We start from the raw sequence: 21665 nt of genomic DNA, 5'->3' as shown, positions 1-21665 counted from the left end.
CCTGGAGGCACGTCTCCGTCAGCCCGACGCGGACCCGGCCCTGCGGTCGGTGTACGATGAGAAGAAGGGCGCGCTGCAGGACCTGTAACTCGTCGGGTCCCGGGGCGCGTATGTGACGTCACGGATCCGGTTCCTCCAGGACCTGGACCGTGGCTCCCCCTTCTTCTACTCGCTGGAAAAAAGGCACGGGGTCCATCAGTAGCTCCTTACGCTGCTAGCCGATGACGGATCCCTTATCTCGGATCCGGAGGGCAACAGAGCCATTACCCGAGACTATTACACTGCCCTGTTCTCTCCGGATCCGTCCAGCCAGGATGCTTGCAGAGTTTTGTGGGAGGACCTGCCGCAGGTTGGCCCGGAAAGTACCGGAAAGTTTGACTGCCCTATAAGTCTGGGGGAGCTGACCGGCACCCTCGACAGCCTCTCCAGGCGCAAATCCCTAGGGCTGGATGGGCTGACCGTGGAATTCTTCAGGGCGTTCAGGGGAGCAACAATTTGGGGGACATGGGGGAGAGCATCCCAACCAGAGAGATGCCCCTCTCATGGCGCAGGGCCATGATTGCCCTGCTGCCAAAGAAGGGGGATCTCCGCCACCTTAAGAACTGGCGCCCGGTCTCCCTCCTCAGCACGGATTACAAGATCTTTACCAGGGCAATGTCTTCTCACCTTGGCAATGTGCTAGTCCACATGATCCACCCTGACCAGTCTTACACAGTCCCAGACCGCACTATTTTTGATAATATCCATCTGGTCCAGGACATTATCCACTTTTCCCAGAGGACTGGCCTGTCAAGCACCTTCCTGTCTCTTGACCAGGAGAAGGCATTCAACGGGGTGGATCATGAATATTTATTCGGGACTCTGCGAGCATTCGGGTGCAGGATGTATTTTGTCGCCAGATCCGATTTCTGTACGCTGCCGCAGAGAGTCTAGTTAAGGTTAACGGGTCCCTGATGGCGCCCCTTCACTTTGGGAGAGGAGTGCGTCAGGGCTGCCCGGTCTGGCCAATTATATTCTATCCGCGTGGAGCCTTTCCTGCACCTCTTGCGGAGGAGGTTGTCGGGATTGGTTCTGCGCGGACTGGGCATCAGGGTGGTCCGATGATGACGCTTACGCTGATGACGTGCTCCTCATGTTCAGCGACCCGACTGACCTGCGGAGGATACTTGAGAGCCAGGAGGTCTTCTCTGCCACGTCCTCTGCCAGGATAAACTGGGGCAAGTGTTCTGGACTCCTGGTCAGTCAGTGGCAGGTGGGTCCCCTATCTGAGGAGCTCAGGCCTTTCACCTGGAGCAGGACCAGCCTCTTCTACCAGGGGATCCACCTCTGCCCTGCTGAGGAATCCTGGCTGGTGGACTGTCAGGAGCTGGAGCCCAAATTCACCATTAGCCTGCGGCACTGGACAGGACTGCTCCGAGTGCTGTCTTTCCAGGGTTGAGTTCTGTTCATAAACCAGCTGATTGCCGCCATGTTGTGGTACTGCCTGGTCACTTTGACCCCTCTCCCAGACTTTGTCACAAAAATCCAGAGAATGCTCGTCGACTTCTTCTGGGACAAAAGGCTGCACAGGGTCGCTGCTGAGGTTTTGAGTCTCCCGCTTAGGGAGGGTGGTCAAGCGCTGGTGTGCCTATGCACCCAGGTGGCGACTTTCCGCCTTCAGGCCCTAAAGCGACACCTTTACATTGAGTCCCCTCTGAAATGGTGTGCCCTGGTGACGTATTTCTTCCGCCAGGTGCACGGCCTGAATTATGACGTGCAGCTCCTGTTTACAGGCCTGAGGGGCCTTTGTGGCTCCTTGCAGGCGTTGCCCATCTTTACCAGGACCTGATCAAAGTCTGGAAAATGGTCATCTCGGGACGCAGCTCCCCACCATCAGGAGTAGCAGCTATCGTCAGAGAGCCACTGATCAGGAATCCGCACCTCCGCCCTTTTCAGTGGCTGCCAGGATGACCAGGATCGGGGACATGCTGGGTGGCGGAGGAGTGGGCTTGATGATTCCCCAGGAGTTGGTGCAACGTGCTTTGGTGGACATCCAGCTCGCAGCCAATGCCATCCAAGACCTTAGGACGGTCGTTCTCAACGTCATACTGGGCCTCGAGGTGGTGCAGGTGCGCGGTGGACTTCAGTCCGAGCGTACCCCTGTTCGGACAGAATTCCACATTGGCCCCAAGCCCCGAACCCTCCCTCAGGAGCTGGTGCTCCGCAACCTGAATCGCCTCGTGGAAATGTCCTCCGTGCCCTTTAGTGCGGCGCGGAGGGGTTTCCTGTACAGGCTGCTGTTGCACACCCTTCACTTCCTTGCCCTCGCCCGCCATCCGGACACACCCTGGTGTGCCTTGTTGTCATCCAGTGGTGGATGTCCCCAGTGTGGGGCCCTCGACGGAAGTGTCCTCCCATTTTCCATCGGGGACCTGGGGTGGAGGGTGTTGCATGCAACAGTCCTGTACAACTGCAGGATGTGTCGGTTCTCAGACTCCCAAGATGCCTGCGTCTTTTGTGGCCTTGTGGAGTCCGTGGACCACAGGTATGTTGGTTGTTGTAGGCTGCACCCCCTTTTTAATTCCTAGACAAACGTTTTACTTTTGTTTTGTTTGCACTTCAGCCCCACGCTCCTGATCTACAGGCACCGGGGGCCGGGAGGGAGGAGGACTCCCTCGTGAACCTGCTCCTGGGCCTGGCCAAGTTGGCCATTAAGAGGTCCAGGCAGCGGGCGATCGAGGTGGGTCGTCCAACCCGCCTGTCTAGCCCTCTTCTGTGGCTATGTTCGCAGCCGGTTGTCCCTGGAGAGGGAGCACGCGATTATCTGCTGGCACTGTCGAGGCCTCCTGTGCTCAGTGGACCCCGGGGGGACTGGGATGCTTTATAGACCTCTTTAATCACATTTTGATTTAATATTTGTAAGTTTCCTTTGCATTTTGTCTTTTGTTTTTGCAATTTCCCTTTAAGGGGCTGTCTTTTACTTTGTCTCTTGATTTGTTAGTTCAGTTTATTTGTTTTGTAACAAAAGAATTACATCTTCTTAACTTTCCTAACACTGCCACTACATCTTGGTGCTCCCCGGACATCCACAGCAGAGGTGGAGGCAGCCTGCTGACTGCAATGTCCTGTCTGTGATGACCTTGGGGGGCATCCTCTGGAGGGCTTAGACTTGAAGGGCCCCAGCCTGCTTTCAGTGTCCTGCTGTGTGGCAGTGGCACCCTCCTCGGCCTGTGGAGCTGGAGCTGCTGAGGTCACAGGAAGAGGGGTTTGGTGGGCTGGACACTCCCTGAGTCACCTGGATTGATGGCCCGGGGGTGGGGTGGGGGGACAACTGCTGATCCTCCTCCCTATGGGTGACCAAGGGCCCCAGGCTGACTCCTTAAGGAGAAGGGGTAACTGGAGTGAGATCGGACTGCCCCGCACCCCTCTCGCATATACACTGTTGGAGGCCAACTATGGCATTAGCCATGGAGTTGAACCTGCGCAGCTGTGCAGGAGCGAAGTCCTGGACCAAGGTCTCCATGGCAGCCACCATCCTTCCAGTGTTGACCTTGGTACATTGGCATGCCAGCGCTATCATCTCAGCCTGAAGGCGGATGGACTCCTCCATCGTGCCTTGCAATCTGAGGAGTGCAGTGGACATCCCTTCCTGATGTTCCCTTGCTTGCCTTTGCTGCAGGAGGAGGAAGGTGACAACACTTCGCATTTTCAGAGACGGAGGAAGAGGTGGAACAGCAGGAGGAGCAGAAGGAGAAGGAGGAGTCTGATGTGGGAAGGGCACTTGAAGCTGCGTATGTAGCTGACAGGGATGCCCATGGCAGATTGATTTGGGCGTATTTCAGTTAACCTAAGGCAGTGCAGCTATCTGGCAGACCAATTCTGAACACATGGTACCCCGCACCCCGACACACACCCAGCTCCCAGCACAAAACTGTCCCACAGGAACAATTCATCCCTGTCATAGACACTCATTGCTCATCTTTTACTCTTGTTGTACCATTTTTCACGAGGTAGAAGGTCTTTGGCAGGCAGCAGGCAAAAATGGGCGAGACAGGATAATGGAGTTTTGAAATAAAGTTTGTTTCATAAACCTTTAATGTAAATATGACAATGTAACACAGCCTAAACATCCAAGTGCAGCTCCAAATCCTTTAACTTTTTTCTACTACTCCCTATGTGATGTGGCTTCAGTAGAGGTAGAGGCAGTTTATTCACTCCCCTGCTCTCACTGCTCAGATGTTCGAGTTGACATCTTTGGACTAAAGATTGATCCACTGCAACAGTGCCTGGGTAGACTTTATCATTGGGACAGGAGGCAGGATGTGGGGCTCAGACTGAGGAGGGGGACAAAGGATTGGGAGCATTTTCCCTCTCATGGCCTATCTGTGCTTTCCTGCTAGTCAAAAGCTGCACTTCAATGACGAGACTCCATCCTCCTCTGGCACATTTAAGAAAGGATATACTGGCATTGGAGGCTGTTCAAAAGAGATTCACTAGGCTGACTCCTGGGATGAAGGGGTTGACTTATCAAGAACGGCTAATCAGGTTAGTCCTTTATTCTTTAGAGTTTAGAAGAATGAGGGATGATCTTATTGAAATGTACAAGATTCTGAGGGGGCTTAACAGGGCAGATGTTGAGAAGATGTTTCCCCGAGTGGGTGAATCTCGAACTAGGGGACATAGTTTCAGGATAAGGGGACACTCATTTAAAACTGAGATGCAAAGGAATATTTTCTCTCAGAGGGCAGTGAAAGTCTGGAATTTTCTAGCCCAGAGAGTTGTGGAGGCTAGATCACTGAAAGTATTTAAAGAGGAGGTAGATAGATTTTTCAAATATCGGGGAGTTGAAGGCTATGAGGAGTTGGCACAAAAGAGGAGATGAGGCCCGTGGCAGATCAGCCATGATCTTATTGAATGGCAGGGCAGGCTTGAGGGGCCAAACGGCCTACTCCTGCTCCTATTTCTTATGTTCTATGCAGGATGAAAGTCATGAATTGGACCTGACAAATGGAAGAATTCTAAGTCATGATTGTGTATTTCATCATATTTTAGTGGTTGCTAACGTTAAGTCAACATGTGTGAATGTCATATGCCATATGACTGTGCGATCTTTAAGTCTGACGCCAAGTAACTAGAAGATCCCCAATCTCTATCTCGATCTCCAATGGCCAGGCGTGTTGAGACCCGGCTTATTCCCCACTCCCTCCTCCTCTGCAGCTGTCAAGGTGAGATGGCTGAAGGAGATTCTCTGTCTTGTGTTCCGTGCTCTCTTCTCTTGCAAAGAAAAAAAATTAAGAGATCTATAGTGTAAGCTGACTATATGAGAGGGTGGAAGGGCAAGGCTTCTGGAGGGTCACTGTGCGGGATGGATGTGCATTATGATAAGATAAAGGTGAGTGTCAGTCATAGCTGGTAAGTTGGGGATGTGAGGAAGTGCCTTGCCAAAGAGGGATAGGTGCACCTGCAAATACGTTGGTATGGGGAGTGCTTTGCAGTAGAAGCCTTAGGATAGCAGAGTGAGGAGATTTATACTTAAATGTGGCATGCCATTCAACATTCCTGCCCTATCAGGTCATTAACCTTCTTGTGACACTATATCCAGGAACGAGGCACCACACTCTTGATGCTGACCTCCTCTGCCATGTTCAGCCACACCGGTTGTTTTCTGAGGCTGCAAACACATGGGGAGCAGAAACTCCCTGAGGGCCCTGACAGCCCACAATAATATCTCCAGAGACACATTAGAGAAGTGTGGTGCTGCCTTGCCTCATTGAGCCTCCATCTGTGCAGTTTCTGGCTTTGTCAAAACACATCTACAATGCTTCCGTTCTGACCCTCAGAGGTCTCTTTAAATAATGGAGCCCAGTCATCATGCCCGGTCACTCTAAATGGTCGGAAAACCCAGAAATCAGATGCAGAGTTTAAAAAGCCACTGACAAATGTGTTGCTTCTGGGTTCCCGATGCACAGCAGGCTTCCAAACTGCAGGTGAAACCTGAAAGTTAAAATGCAGCGCAGTATGTCATGCTTCTGTATGCACAAGCATACCTAGCTGCTAATGACCTCTACGAGCTGTTTTTTTAGGGTCTAGATCTGCAGAGTTTCCAACCCTCCAGCTTCGGCCTGGGGTCCCCAGGAATTGAAGATCAATCTCCAGGGCACTGCTGTGTGCAACCCTGGAGAAAAATCATCAAGACATTTAAAAAAGATTGTTTTTTTGTCACTTTCTCTAAACATTTCCCTTTACCCAATGGCTACAAGAGCAGATCGGAAGCTAAGAACTCTGTGGCGAGTAACTCACTTCCTGATTCCCCAAAGCATGTCTGCCATCTACAAGGTACAAGTCAGGAGTGTGCTGGAATACTCTCCACTTGCCTGGATGAGTGCAGCTCCCACAACACTCAAGATGCTTGACATCATTCAGGGCAAAGCAGCCCGCTTGATTGGCACCACATCCACAAACATTCACTCCCTCTACCACTGACGCACAGCGGCAGCTGTGTACCATCGACAAGACGCACTGCAGGAACTCACCAAGGCTCCTTGGACAGCACCTTCCAAACCCATGACCACTACCAACTAGAAGGACAAGAGCAGCAGACACATGGGAACACCACCACCTGGAAGTTCCCCTCTAGGTCACTCACCATCTTAACTTGGAAATATATTGCTGTTCCTTCACTGTCAATGGGTCAAATTCCTGGAACTCCCTTCCTTACAGCGCTGTGGATGTACCAACACCACATGGACTGCAGCAGTTCAAGAAACAGCTCACCATCACCTTCTCAAGGAAATTAGGAATGGGCAATATATGCTGGCCTAACCAGCAATGCCCACGTCTCATGAATGAATTAAAAATATATAAATATATTGAAAATGGGGGGGAGGGAAAGGGCTATTTGGCTGACAGTTGAGCATCACCCAATTGGGTAATAAGTCTCTTTGCTTTCCAACTGGTGTAGGGAGACAGTGCGTCACAAGAATGGATGTGTTGGTTGACTAATGGCAAGAGCATGTGGGCAAGTCATGTGATGAAACATGCAGAAATACATTTAATCACAGTTGGCAACCCTAATTGTCTCACCAGTGGCAAGAATGCCTGTAGATACCATGAGGCATAAAGCTGGCACATACAGGGCAGGAGCAGCCACTTCAGAGAAAAATCTGGCAATACTTTGCATTTAATGTGCATTTTGGTGTTTAAATTTGACAAGTTGCCATTGGTTCTCAGCCATAACCGAGAGAGACTCAAGAAGTACTGAAATGCATTTTGTCTATCAGCTAACTGTCATTTTATAGCTTGAACACTTAATGTGCTCAATAAAATTCCTCTCCCCATCATTTTAGCAGAATCAATAACACTTATTTTAAATGGGTTAATATCTCTGTTAAGACAGCGAAACAATTAATTCAATAATGAACTGATAAACATTCATAACATATCACAACAGTTTCTACACAAATGTTTAATTTGCATGTAATTCACCATTAGCTGACCTTAAAACTGACAGAATGCCCCTTTTTTCTGGTCCAAGTGCAGTTTCTCAGACTTAGTACAGGCAGTACAGGATGAAGCATTTCAACATGTCTTATAATATTTCCTACAGAACAACCATCACGACCAATTCAAAATAATTCACTGTACTTCTCTGAAAATAGCTATATTAATGTAAGTATTTTTCCTCCTTTAAAAGAGAATTATTGGTCCAACAGAAATTGGGACAGATTTTTGTGTCCAGGAGACCCAATACACCCATTAAGGTGGGCATAATGGACTATACATCAGGTCAGTACTCCTTCTGCATGTTTCCAGTGGCGTAGACAACGGGTGGAGTAACTTCTCACTTGAAGCAGTAAGAAACATTATAATTATATGCAAATCATACAGAAATGAATTTTTCCATCCTCTTTCTAATTGAAGTCCATGCAAAGGAGCATCCAGGATTGGCTCAGCACTGAATTGTGTAAGGAAATAAGTTAAAGGTACTTAGTAAAAAGAATAATTTAAAATATATGGATCATTTCCCTCTTGTTGGCTCCCTCACCACCTGCTACAGACCCAGTCTAACAGCTGTGTCCTTTAGGACTTGGCCAGCTTAGTCTGTGGTGGTATTACCTAGCCACTCTTGGTGACCGACATTGAAGTCCCCCACCCAGAGTACATTCTGCACCCTTGCCACCCTCAGAGCTCCCACCAAGTGGTGTTCAACATGGAGGAGCACTGATTCATCAGCTGAGGGTGAGGTGGGTGCGATGCGTGGTGATCAACAGAAGATTTCCTTGTCCATGTTTGACCTGATGCCATGAGACTTCATGGGGCCTGGACTCCCAGGGCAACTCCCTCTTGACTGTATACCACTGTGCCACCATCTCTACTGGGTCTGCCCTGCCGATGAGACAGGACATACCCAAGGATGGTGATGGTGGTGCCTGGGACATTATCTGTAAGATATGATTCTGTGAGTATGATTATGTCAGTTGCTTCCCTAGTCTGTGAGGCAGCTCCCCCAATTTTGTCATAAGCCCCCAGATGCTAGCAAGGAGGACAGTGTTGACAGTTGACAGGACTGAGTTTGCCATTGTCATTTCTGGTACAGAAATGTCCGGTTTCATTCCTTATCCAATTTTCTATAGCAGTTTGATACAGCTGAATGGCTTGCTAGCCCTTTTCAGAGGACAATTAAGAGTCAACCACATTGCTGTGGATATGGAGGTCACACGTGGGCCAGGCCAGGGGGCCAGGTAAAGACAGCAGATTTCTTTCCCTCAAGGACATTAGTGAACCAGGTGGGTCTTTGCAACAATCAGCAATGGTTTCATGGTCATCGTTAGACTTTCAATTTCAGATCTTTCTTGAGTTCAAATTCCGTCATCTGCCATGGTGGAATTTGAAGCCCGGTCCCCAAAGCATTACCCTGGGTCTGGGTTACTAGTGCAGTCTCAATAACACTACATCACCACCTCCCCTATCCTGTCTCCCTTTGACTGCTTGGAGACCTATTGTATACTCCCAGTCATGGGATTGCACTTTTTTTGTTCTTCAATTCAACCCAAGTGACCTCAATTTATGATCTTTCAACCATTTCATTTCTCTTTGCAACCATAATTATTTCCTTAATCAGTATTGTGACCGTCCCTCCTTTTTTATCCCTTTCTCTACCTCAAAAACCCTTCTTTCAGCCATGTCTCAGTAATGGTTATGATATAGAACTCTCACATATCAATTTGTGCTTTCAGCTCATTTGCCTTATTCCCTAGACTTTTTGCATTGAATTAAACACCAGTTCGCACTGCCAAACTCCCTTTTGTCTATTTGTCTATCCTTTATTTCCTGTGCCTTCCAAATGTGCCTATTAATTTTCTGCCTCCCATTCCCAGCTTTTCCTTTTTCCTTTCTCGCTTCTGATTCTGGTCTTAGGTTCTCAACCTCCATAACTACCACACCCCCCTCTCCCCAACACTTCATGCAAAGCCCCCAGCGAGGATATTCACCTTCGTCCTGTTGAGGTGCAAACTATCTGGCTTCTACAGCTTCCACCTCCTCCAGAAGAAGTCCCAATGCCTCAGGAATCTAAAACCCTTCTTCCTGGACCATCTCTTCAGCCACATATTCAGCGGTTCTATCTTCCTATTTCTGTACTCACTAGGGGGTAATCCAGAGATACCTTTGAGGTCCTGCTTTCAAATCTCTCTCCTAACTTCCTAAACTCTGCCTGCAGGACCTTATCTTTCTTTCTACGTATGTCATTGGTGCCAATATGGGTGGTTAGCTATTTACCCTTTCCCCTCAGAATGTCCTGTAGCTGCTGAATGACATCCTTGACCCTGATGCCAGAGTGGCAAAATTCCATCCTGGAGTCACGGCTGTGGCTGCAGAAGCACTCCTCTGTTCCCCTGACTATCAAACCCCATATCATTATTGCTCTTCAGCAACCCTATGCATCTGAGCCACCCATGATACCGTGATCTTAAGTCTGCCTGCACTCAGCAAAGGAACCATCACTTTCGCCAGCATTCAGAATAAAAGGTGAAATTCTCTCTGAAAGAAGGAAAAAGATTGTCATTAATATAATATGTTGAAATGAAGTGATTGTCGTTCTGTAGCAAATGCTACGAGCCAAGAACCAACCTGCTAGTATCTACACACCTCCACTTGCAGACAAAAGTGCACATATCAAAACTCAAGATAGGTTGTAACAGTAGGTGAGATTAGAAGACCTATTGATCCCAGTTTTGTCATGTCATGCTTTTTTTAGGTGCAGCTTCTTTACCTTGAGGGTGGTTAGAATGTGGAGCTCGTTACCATATGAAGCAGTTGAGGCGGATAGTATAGATGCATTTAAGGGGAAAGTAGATAAACATGAGACAGTGGAAAGAATAGAAGGTTATGCTGATAAGGTTAAATGAAGAAGGGGGGAATAGGAGCATGAACACCTCATGGACAGTTACAATGAATGGCATCTCTCTGAGCAATAAATTCTATATAATTCTACGTAATTTACATGATTCTTTATGTTAATTAAATGACTCTCTGGAAAATGTGTTTGCAATGAGCAAAAGTACCAGGCCAGCCACACTCTGAACTTCTCCGTGATCCCTGAGGCCCCAACAATATGCTTTTATGATTTTTTCAATAAAACCTCCTCTTGGAGCCATGAGGAAGAACACTTCCTGACTTCACAGTCATCAGTTTCATTCCCCAGGCAACGCCTTCAGTCACCTCACCCTGACACACTGGTGCCCACAAGCGGCTAAACGCTTGTGCTGTTCAAATACACGAGCTGCCTGTGGGGGTGGGTCAGGCACCTAGATTGTGCATAAAATGTTAATGGGGCCCCAAGGTCCAATTTTGGGTTGGCCTTGGGCCTGTCATTTGCCTGTGCAGCACCAAGCCTGGGATCAAAATCGAACCCAGATGGATTTCTACCCCTGAGTGTGAAGTGCTGGCCTGCTATTTACCTGCAAACTCGAGCCTGCATCTTGGTTTCCTTTTGCTTCATTGTTACCTGTCACTTTTAACTCCTGCCCAACGTTTTGACAAAATCTTCTAATGGATTAAAACGCATTTTGTATTATTCTGTCACCTTAGTCCTTTTTGGTGTCTCATTACCTTTAAATTCATTACTTCCACTCCCACCATCTGTGTGCTCCTATTTCCATTCGAATCTGCATTGCTTTATGAACAGCAGTGTACTGGGACATGAAAGTTGACTGCTTGTAACATATCTGTTCTATTGCAACCAATCCTTAGCCATATAAATCTAATTTACACCAGTTAGAGGGAAGTTGACCCCTAAATCTCACAAATTGGGTTTCTATCTTATTCCTGTTTCTAACATTATGTGAACATCTGTCCAAGCTGTTATTAATGTTGTAAATGCAAGATGTTGCTCACATCTTTTCCACCTTCCAACACGTTTCATTGAAGCTGTGGCAACCCAAGATATGGTGTCAATTGGGAAGTTTTTCCTGTTCTTGCACCTGTATATATTGGATCGCTTGGATGCAGTAAATAGAAGAAAGTCAGGAAAAGTGGATTGCATGGGAAATTGTGTGAACTCTGTTATGGTTTTGTCATATTGGCTACCAAGTTTCCTGTATTCAATGCACCCCAGTGATCCAAAATGCCAATGTCCAGGAAAAGTAATACCTGCCCTTTGTCTCAGAAGGATTTCCAGAGGCACTTAAGAACAAATAAGATCTAAAGCCTAATTAATTGTACATTTTGTAAGTTAATGCTAACAGCAATTGGCACAGAAAAAGTTCAATCTTTTTCTAATTAGATTTTTTTCTATTGCTTCATTGGATGCTATTATTTGCGGGGAGGTTTGCTAGTGCTGTTGGGAAGGGTTTAAACTAATTTGGTAGGGGGGGTGGGATCCTGAGAGGAGGTTCAGCTGGGGGAGATGCACAGCCAAAATTAGAAGAGAGAGCAAGTGAGTCTGAAAGACATTAGAAATTATAGGCCAGCTAAGGCACAAGGGAGTTTACCAAGATTGGATGGTATTTATTTTAATGCAAGGAGTCTGACGAATAAGGCACAAATTAATACATGGAAGTATGATGTCATTGCTGTCACAGAGACATGGTTGAGAGAGGGGCAGGATAGGCAGCTCAATATTCCAGAATGTAGTGTATTCAGGCGATAGAGAGGAGGAGGTAAATGAGGAGGATATCACAATATTGATCAAGGAATCAATTACAGCAGTAAGGATGGATGACATCTTAGAAGGCTCTTCAAATGAAGCCATATGGGTAGAACCTAAAAACAAAAATGGAGCAATGGCATTGCTGGGAGTGTGCTATAGGCCCCCAAACAGTCAGAGAGAAATAGAAGAGCAGATATGTGGGAAATTACAGAGAAGTGTAAAAATAATAGGGTATTAATAGTGGGGGATTTCAACTTCCCCAACATTAACTGGGTTAGTCATAGTGTGATAGGTTTAGAGGGAGTGGAATTCTTATATGCATCCGGGAGAGCTTTTTAAGCCAGTGCATAGAAGGTCCTACAAGAGAGGGGGCGATCCTGGACTTAATTTTAGGGAATGAAGCCTTGTAAGTGGTAGAGGTATCAATGGGGGAGCATTTTGCAGATAGCGATCATAACTCCATTAGATTCAAGGTTGTTATGGAAAAGGACAAGGATGGGCCAGAAATCAGAGTTCTAAATTGGGGGAAAGCCGATTTTAATAAGATCAGATATGATTTGACCAGAGTGGACTGGGAGCAGCTACTTTTAGGTAAATCTGAGTCAGAGCAGTGGGACTCATTGAAGAAGGAAATAGGGAGAGTACAGGGCCAACATATTCCAGTGAAGACAAAGGGTGGGACCAACAAATCCAGGGAACCCTGGATGTCGAGGGATATACACGATTGGATAAAGAGATAAAGGGAAGCTTATGGCAAATACCGAGGGCTCAAAACAGCAGAAGCCCTAAAGGAGTATAGAATGTGTAGGGGGGACTTAAAAAGGAAATTAGGAGAGCAAAAAGGGGACATGAAAAAACATTGGCAGGTAAAATAAAGGAAAATCCAAAGTTATTTTACAAGTACATTAAGAGTAAAAGGATAACTAGGGAAAGAGTAGGGCCCTTTAAGGCCCATAGTGATAATTTGTGTGTGGAGCCAGAAGACATAGGTAGGGTTCTAAATGAATACTTTGTGTCAGTGTTTACAAGTGAGAGGGACGACATGGGTATGGAAATCAGGCAAAAGGATGTGATATAATTAAAGAAATTAGCATAGAAAGGGAGGAGGTTCTGAGTGGTCTGGCAGGTTTAAAAGTAGATTAATCTCCAGGCCTGGATGAAATGTATCCTAGGCTGTTGAGTGAGGCAAGGAAGGAGATAGCAGGGGCGCTGGCAATAATTTTCAATACCTCTCTGGCCACAGGAGTGGTGCCAGAGGATTGGAGGACAGCCAATATGGTACCATTAGTCAAGAAGGGAGGAAGGGATAAATCAGAGAACTAGAGGCCATTGAGTCTAACCTCAGTGGTGGGAAAACTATTTGAAGCAATTCTGAGGGACAGAATTAATCTACACTTGGAGAGGCAGGGATTAATCAAGGATAAGTTAAGGGGAGGTCATGTCTGACCAATTTGATTGAATTTTTCTGAAGAGGTGACCAGGTGTGTAGATGAGGGCAATACATTTGATGTAGATTACTTGGACTTCAGCAAGGGTTTTGATAAGATCCCGCATGGGAGACTGATAACGAAGGTAAGAGCCCATGGGATCCAAGGCAATTTGGCAAATTGGATCCAGAATTGGCTGTGTGGCAGGAAGCAGAGGGTGATGGTCGAGGGGTGTTTTTGCGACTGGATGCCTATGTCCAGTGGGTTTCCACAGGGATCGGTGTTGGGTCCCTTGCTGTTTGTGGTATATATAAACAATTTAGACTTGAATGTGGGAGGATGGATCAGTAAGTTTGCAGTTGGCATGAAAATTGGTGGGGTGGTAAGTAGTGAAGAGGATAGCCTTAGATTACAGGAGGATATAGATGGGCTGGTCAGATGGGCTGATCAGTGGCAAATGGAATTTGATCCAGATAAGTGTGAGGTGATGCACTTGGGCAGGACAAACAAGGCACGGGAATACACAATGAATGGTAGGACCCTGGGAATTACCGAGGATCAGAAGGACCTTGGTGTGCATGTCCACCAGTCCCTTAAGGTAGCGGGACAGGTAGATAAGGTGGTTAAGAAGGGATATGGGATTCTTGCCTTTATTAGCCGAGGCATAGAATATAAGAGCAGGGAGGTTATGCTGGAACTGTGTAAAGTGCTGGTTAGGCCACGGCTAGAGTATTGCGTGCAGTTCTGGATTCCACATTATAAGAAGGATGTGATTGCACTGGAGAGAGTGCAGAGGAGGGTTACCAGGGTGTTGCCTGGGCTGGAGAGTTTTAGTTATGAGGAGAGCTTGGATAGACTGGGGTTATTTTCCCTGGAGCAGAGGAGATTAAGGAGTGACATGATTGAGATGTGTAAAATTATGAGCGGCATAGATAGGGTAGACAGGAAGGAGCTTTTCCCCTTGGTGGAGGGATCAATAACCAGGGGCCATAGCTTTAAGGTAAGGAGGCAAGAGGTTTAGAGGGGATGTGAGGAAGAATTTTTTCACCCAGAGGGTGGTGGGAATCTGGAACTCACTGCCTGAAAGGGTGGTAGAGGCAGAAACATTCATAACATTTAAGAAGTATTTGGGTGTGCACTTGCAATGCCATGGCATACAAGGCTATGGGCCTAGTGCTGGAAAATGGGATTAGAATAGTTAGGTACTTGTTTGACTGGCACAGATTTGATGGGCCGAAGGGCCTTTTCCTGTGCTGTTGACCTCTATGGCTCTTTGACTCTGACTCTATGCCTGATAAGTCCAACGTGCATCTGCAGATGTGCCACATTTGGCACAGATGGTGCATGAAGAGTTGGGTAGATGAGTTGTTTAGAGGTTTGTATGCTCTCTCCAATGCCACAACTTCATCATGTTGCTCATAAGGTCTCTAAGTGTATTCACTGCCCTTCTGAATGAACCTTCTCCATTTTGGTCGGTCACAAGACAGGGACTCCCATGAACAGTGGGGAGTTTGACCTCTTCATGGATGCTTTCAGGACGTCCTTAAAACATTTCCTCTATCTGCCTGGAAGTCTCCTGCAGTTGCTTTGGGAGTCTGGTGTCAGGCATGCAAACAACATGTTCCGCCCAGCGGAGCTGGTTTTGAGTGAGTAGGTGCCTCAGTGCTGAGTATGCTGGCTTGTGAGGGGACGCTGTTATTGGACTGCCTTTCTTGCCACTGGATTTAGAGGAAGGCACCACTGGTGATTGTTCTCCAGTGCTTTGAGGTGCCTGCTGTAGGTTGCACAAGTGTCCAAAGCATATAGGAGCACAGTGAGCACAGCTGCCCAGTAAACCATGACCTTAGTCTCGGGTTTCAGATACTGGTCCTCATAGACTCTTTTCCTCAATTCGCTGAAGGATGAGCTGGCATATTGGAGGCGATGATAAATGTCATCATCTATGTCTGCCTTCGTCTACAGGAGGCTCCCAAGATATGAAAAATGATCCACATTTTCCAAGATCTCGCTATTGATCTTAATTGACCAGAGTGGGGAAGGTGTTGTGCTGTGGGGCTGCTTGGAAGAGGACTCTAGTTTTCCCAGTATTTAATGTAATGCCCATTTTCTCATATGCTTCAGCGAAGGAGTCTACAATGACCCGGAGCTCAGTTTCTGAGTGAGCACGCACACAAGCTTCATCTGCAAACTGAAGCTCAACAACTGAGGTTGGAGTGGTTTTGGTTTTGGATTGAAGGTGGCATAGGTTGAACAGTTTCCCATCTCTTCTCCAGAGTATCTCTACACCCCTGGTTAATTTGTTAGAGGTGCAGTGTTACAGTGAGGAAAATGAAGAAGAGGGCTAGCGCAAAGACACAGCCTTGTTTGACCCCAGTTTTCACCGAGATAAGGTTCCATTAGTGAAGCTCATGGCTTGCATGTCTTTGTGGAGTAGGCAAAGGATGGTGACAAATTTCTGAGAGCAGCCAAATTTGAAGAGGATACTCCATAAGCCTTTGTGGTCAATGGAGTTTAAGGCTTTCCTCAGTTTGTTAAAGGCCATGTATAGTATTTGGTGCTGCTCTTCGTATTTTTCTTGAATTTGCTGTGCAGTGAAGATCATGTCTGTGGTGCCTCTAGATGGATAAAAACTGCACTAGGAAGAAACTCCACTGGATGGAGGCAATTGAGGAGAATCCTTGCAATCATCTTCCTTGTGGCAGATAGCAGGGAGACTGCTCTGTCATTAACGCAATTGGACTTGTCTCCCTTCCTGAATATAGTCACGATCACAGCATCCCTGAGATCCCCCATCATGCACTCCTCTCCACAGATGAGGATGTTCTGCCATGCCAGGGGTGTATCTCTGCCATGCTACAGAATTTCAGCAGGGATTCCACCTGCCCCAGAGGTCTTGTTGTTTTCAGCTGTCAAATACCTTTTTCAACTTAACTCCAGACCAGGGTAGTGCCAAGACTGAGCCACACAGGGCATTGCAGAACTGTGGGTACAGGGAACATTCAAGGTACAAGATATGCAACAGCCAAATATGATTTATTGCACTTTGTTGCAAATAAATCAGTACAGTTCAAAATTTTTAGTCAAAACATTTCCCGTAAGACATTTTGTTAATTTGTTTCATGCTCATCTATGTGAACAAGGCTTTTCTAGAGAATAGCCGCTTATATATGAACATACTAACATACAAACAGGAGCAGGAGTAGGCCATTCAGCTCCTCAAGCCTGTTCCTCCACTTAATAAGATCATGGCTGGTCTGATAGTAACATGAAGTCTGCATCCCATCTACCGCCCGATAACCTATAACCCCCTTGCTTACTAAAAATCTATCCACCTCTTCCTTAAGAATATTCAACGACTCTTCTTCCACCATATTTTCAGGAAGAGAGTTCCAAAAACTCATGACCCTCTGAGTGAAAAAAAATTCACCTCATCTCTGTTTTAAATGGGCAACCCCTTATTTTTAAACAGTCACCCCTATTTCTAGATTCTTCCACAAGAGGAAACATCCTCTCCATATCCCTCCTGCCAAGACCCCTCAGGATCTTATATGTTTCAATCAAGTCACCTCTTACTCTTCTAAACAACGGATACAAGCCTAACCTGTCCAACCTTTCCTCATAAGACAACCCACCCATTCCAGGTATTAGTCTGGTAAACGTTCTCTGAGCTGCTTCTAACACATTTACATCCTTCCTTAAATAAGGTGACCAAGACTGTACACAGTACTCCAAATGTTGTCTCACTAGTGCCCGTTACAACTGAAGCATAACCTCCCTACTTATGTATTCAATTCCCCTCGCAATAAATGATAACATTCTATTAGCTTTCCTAACTACTTGCTGTATCTGCATAATAGCCTTTTGAGATTCATGCACTCGGACATCCAGATCCCTCTGCACCTCACAGCTCTCAGTCTCTCATCAATTAGATAATATGCTTCTCTTTTATTCTTCCTGCCAAAATGGACAATTTCACATTTTCACATATACTACATCTGCCAGATCTTTGCCCACTCACTTAAACTATCTATATCCGTGTGTAGCCTCCTTATGTCCTCTTCACAAATTACTTCCCTACCTATCTTTGTGTCATCAGCAAATTTAGCAACTATCCCTTCAATCCCTTCATCCAAGTAATTTATATAAATTGTAAACTGTTGAGGTCCCAGCACTGATCCCTGTGGCACGACACTCGTTACATCTTGCCAACCTGAAAAAGACCTATTTATACCTACTCTCTGCTTCCTGTTAGTCAGCCAACAAGTTCTTCTATCTATGCCAATATGTTACCCCCTATACCATGGGCTTTTATTTTCCGCAATAACCATTGTTGTGGCACTTAATCAAATGCCTTCTGGAAATCTAAGTACCGTACATCCATTGGTTCTCCTTTATCCACAGCACATGTTACTTACTCAAGGAACTCCAATATGTTGGTTAAACATGATTTCCATTTCACAAAACCATGTTGAGCCTGCCTGATGACTTTGAGCTTATCCAAGTGCCCTGCTATAACTTCTTTAATAATAGCTTCTAACATTTTCCCTACAACAGATGTTAAGCGAACTAGCCTGTAATTTCCTGCTTTCTGTCTCCCTTTTTGAATAATGGAGTTACATTTGCTATCGCCCAATCTAATGGGACCTTCCCTGAATCTAAGAAGCTTTGAAAAATTAAAACCAATGCTTCAACTATCTCACCAGACACTTCTTTTAAGACCCTAGGATGAAGTCCATCAGGACCCGGGCTCTTGTCAGCCCACAGCTCCAACAACTTACTCAGTACCACTTCTTTCGTGCTTGTAATTTTCCTGACTTCCTTCCCCACTTCTATTTCCTGGTTTATAGCTGCTTCTAGGATGTTACTTGTATCCTCTATAGTGAAAACTGATGCAAAATACCTGTTCAATTCATCTGCCATCTCCTTGTTTTACATTATCAGTTTCTCCAGACTCACTTTCTATAGGACCCACACTTACTTTATTAACTCTTTTCTTTTTTAAATATTTATAAAACTCTTACGATCTGTTTTTATATTTTGGGCGAGCTTTCTCTCATACTATAATTTTTCCCTCCTTATTAGTCTTTAAGTCATTCTTTGCTGTTCCTTATATCCTGTCCAATATTCTGGTCTTCCACCTATCTTTGCATAATTATATGCTTTTTCTTTAAATTTGATACGATCTTTAACTTTTCTAGTTAACCACAAATGATATGTCAGTCCCTTGGAGTTTTTCTTACTCGTTGAAATGTATCTATTTTGTGCATTCTGAAATATCCCCTTAAATGTTAGCCACTGCATCTCTGTTGACCTATCCCTTAACCTAATTTGCCAATTCACTTTAGACAGGTCAGCTTTCAAGCCTTCTTAATAGCCCTTATTTAAGTTTAAAAACTTAGTCTCAGACCCACTCCTCTCACCCTCAAACTGAATGTAAAATTCAATTATATTATGGCCACTGCTACCTAGGGGTGCCTTCACTTTGAGATCATTAATTACTCCCATTTCATTGGACAATACCAGGTCTAGTATAGCCTGCTCTCTGGTTGGCTCCAGGACATTATGTTCTAAGAGACTAACCCAAAAACATTCAATGTACTCCTCATCTAGGCTATCTTTGCCCATCTGACTTTTCCAGTCTATATGTAAATTAAAATCTCCCATGATTATCACCATGCCTTTCTGACAAGCTCCCATTATTTCTTCCTTTATGCTCAACCCTACAATGTGGTTACTGTTAGGGGGCCTGTACACAACTCCCATAAGTGACTTCTTGCCTTACCATTTCTCATCTCTACCCAAACAGTTTCCACATCCTGGTTTCCTGAACTTAGGTCACTCTCTCTATTGTGCTAATACCTCATTAACTAACAGAGCCACCCCTCCACCTTTTCCTCGCTTCCTGTCCTTCCTAAATAGCCTGTACCCTTCAATATTCAGGTCCCTTTCCATGTCCTCCTGCAGCCATGTCTCTGTAATGGCTATCAAATTGTAATTATTTATTTCTATGTGCGCTCTCAGTTCATCTAGTTTGTTTCGGATACTATGTGCATTCAGATACAGAGCTTTTAGTTTTATTCTTTTATTCTTCTCATAACCTCTAGTTTCATCTGTTGATTTATTGTTAGATTTGTACTTTTTATCCCTTCCTGTCACAGCCTGTTTTTCATTTCCCATAATAATAGCTTTTTCTTTTGCCTTGTCCCTGCTCTTTGGTTTACCACATCTTCCCAAATTTGATCCCTTGCCCCCACTATTTAGTTTAATACCATTTCTACTTCCTTAGATATGCGACTCGCAAAACACCAGCCCCAGCACGGTTTGGGTGTAGACCGCCCCAATGGTAGAGATCCCACTTTCCCCAGTACTGGTGCCAGTGCCCCACGAACTGGAACCCACTTCTGCCACACCAGTCTTTAAGGCACACACTCATCTCCCTAATCCTATGCCTATTTGCACGTGGCTCAGTTAATAATTCTGAGATTATGACCTTTGAGGTTCTGCTTCTTAATTTGGTGCCTAGGTCCTCATACTGACTCTGCAGAACCTCCTTCTTTGTCCTGCTTATGTCGATGGCACCTACATGGACCATGACAACTGGGTCCTCTCCCTTCCACTGCAAGTTCCTCTCCAGCTCCAAGCAGATGTCCCACACCCTGGGACAGGCAACACAGCTGTCTGGACTCTTGCTCTTTGCTACAGTGTCACTCCCCCTCACTATGCTGTCCCCTACTACCACTACATTACTTTTTGCTCCCCCCACTTGAATGGCTTCCTGTACCATGCAGTCGTGGCCAGTTAGCTCATCCACCCTGCAGCCCCCCTCTGAGTCCCCTTACCTGCCTCACTCGCAATCACACTCTCCTGTCCCTGACCACTGACCAAATCAAAAGACCCTGTCCTAAGGGGTGTGACTGCCTCCTAGTACAAAGAATCCAGGTAACTTTCCCCCTCCCTGATGTGTTGCAGTGTCTGTAGTTTGGCCTTCAGCTCATAAACTCTGAGCTGAAGCTGCTCAACTTCAAACACTTACTGCAGACATGTTTGCCCTGGATCAAATTGGCATCCAGGAGCTCCCACATGCTGCAGCTGTGACACATCACCTGTCCTGGCATCCTTAATGTGTTCTAATTAAGTATTTAATTATTTTATTCAATTATACATTTTACTTTTGTTTTTATATATTTTATTAACCTTACCACCAGTTGCTAGACTGTTTTGAGCCTTAGGAATAGAATAAACCTTAGTCACTTACCAGATACTCACCAAATAACTAGCTTCTTCTCCTGTAGCAGAGTACAACCACTTCCTGAAGGCTGACAAAGTTAGAAAGCAGAAAGCAAAAGAGCACCTCCTTCCCCTCCTTCCCTAACTCCCTTAATTACCCAATTCCCAGCACTCTATTCTCTGTCGCACTTCTTGCAGTAAACCTTACCTACAGCACCTCTTTCCCCCTATGCACTGAATTCCCACTTGAGCCAAATTTCCAAATATACTCACTCGGTCTCTGTCTCACTCAGGCCGAAATCTCCACTCAATGGTCTTGCACCTCTTATTTTCTCTGCTTTTTGAGTCAAATGTCCACATCAACGATTCTTTGCGGAATAAGGCTTGTTTAATTCTGTCATGCTTTCATGACAATTCCAAATAACTGTTCCTTTTAATGCTAGTAGAACCTATTCTTTTCCTACACCAGTCATCACTGCTATCTCCCTGAGCACAACTGATAATTTGAATTATTAGCTGTTCTGCTTTTGTAGATTCATGCAAATGCATGACTTGAAAGGTGATGAAAGCAAATTCAATAGTAGCTGTCAAAAGGGGATTGGATATATATTTGAAAAGGAAATACTTGCAAAGCTATGGGCAAAAAGCAGAGGGGTGGGACTAACTGAACTCCAAAGAGACTTTCAAAGAGCTAGTGCAGGTATGATGGCTGAATGGCTTCTTTCTGCTCAATATGACACTATGATTACTGCCAACTGAACTATTTTGCCTCCATTTCACACTGTAATGCTGCAATTAGATTGCACGTGCTAAAACAAATCGGACAAACTAAGCAATATGAAACTATTTTACCATTGCTTAAATTAATGTTTAGCATTGACAGA

This window comes from Cetorhinus maximus, chromosome 1, assembly GCF_964194155.1.
Source record: "Cetorhinus maximus chromosome 1, sCetMax3.hap1.1, whole genome shotgun sequence".
NCBI lineage: Eukaryota > Metazoa > Chordata > Chondrichthyes > Lamniformes > Cetorhinidae > Cetorhinus > Cetorhinus maximus.
Note: the sequence above shows the minus strand (reverse complement) of the source record.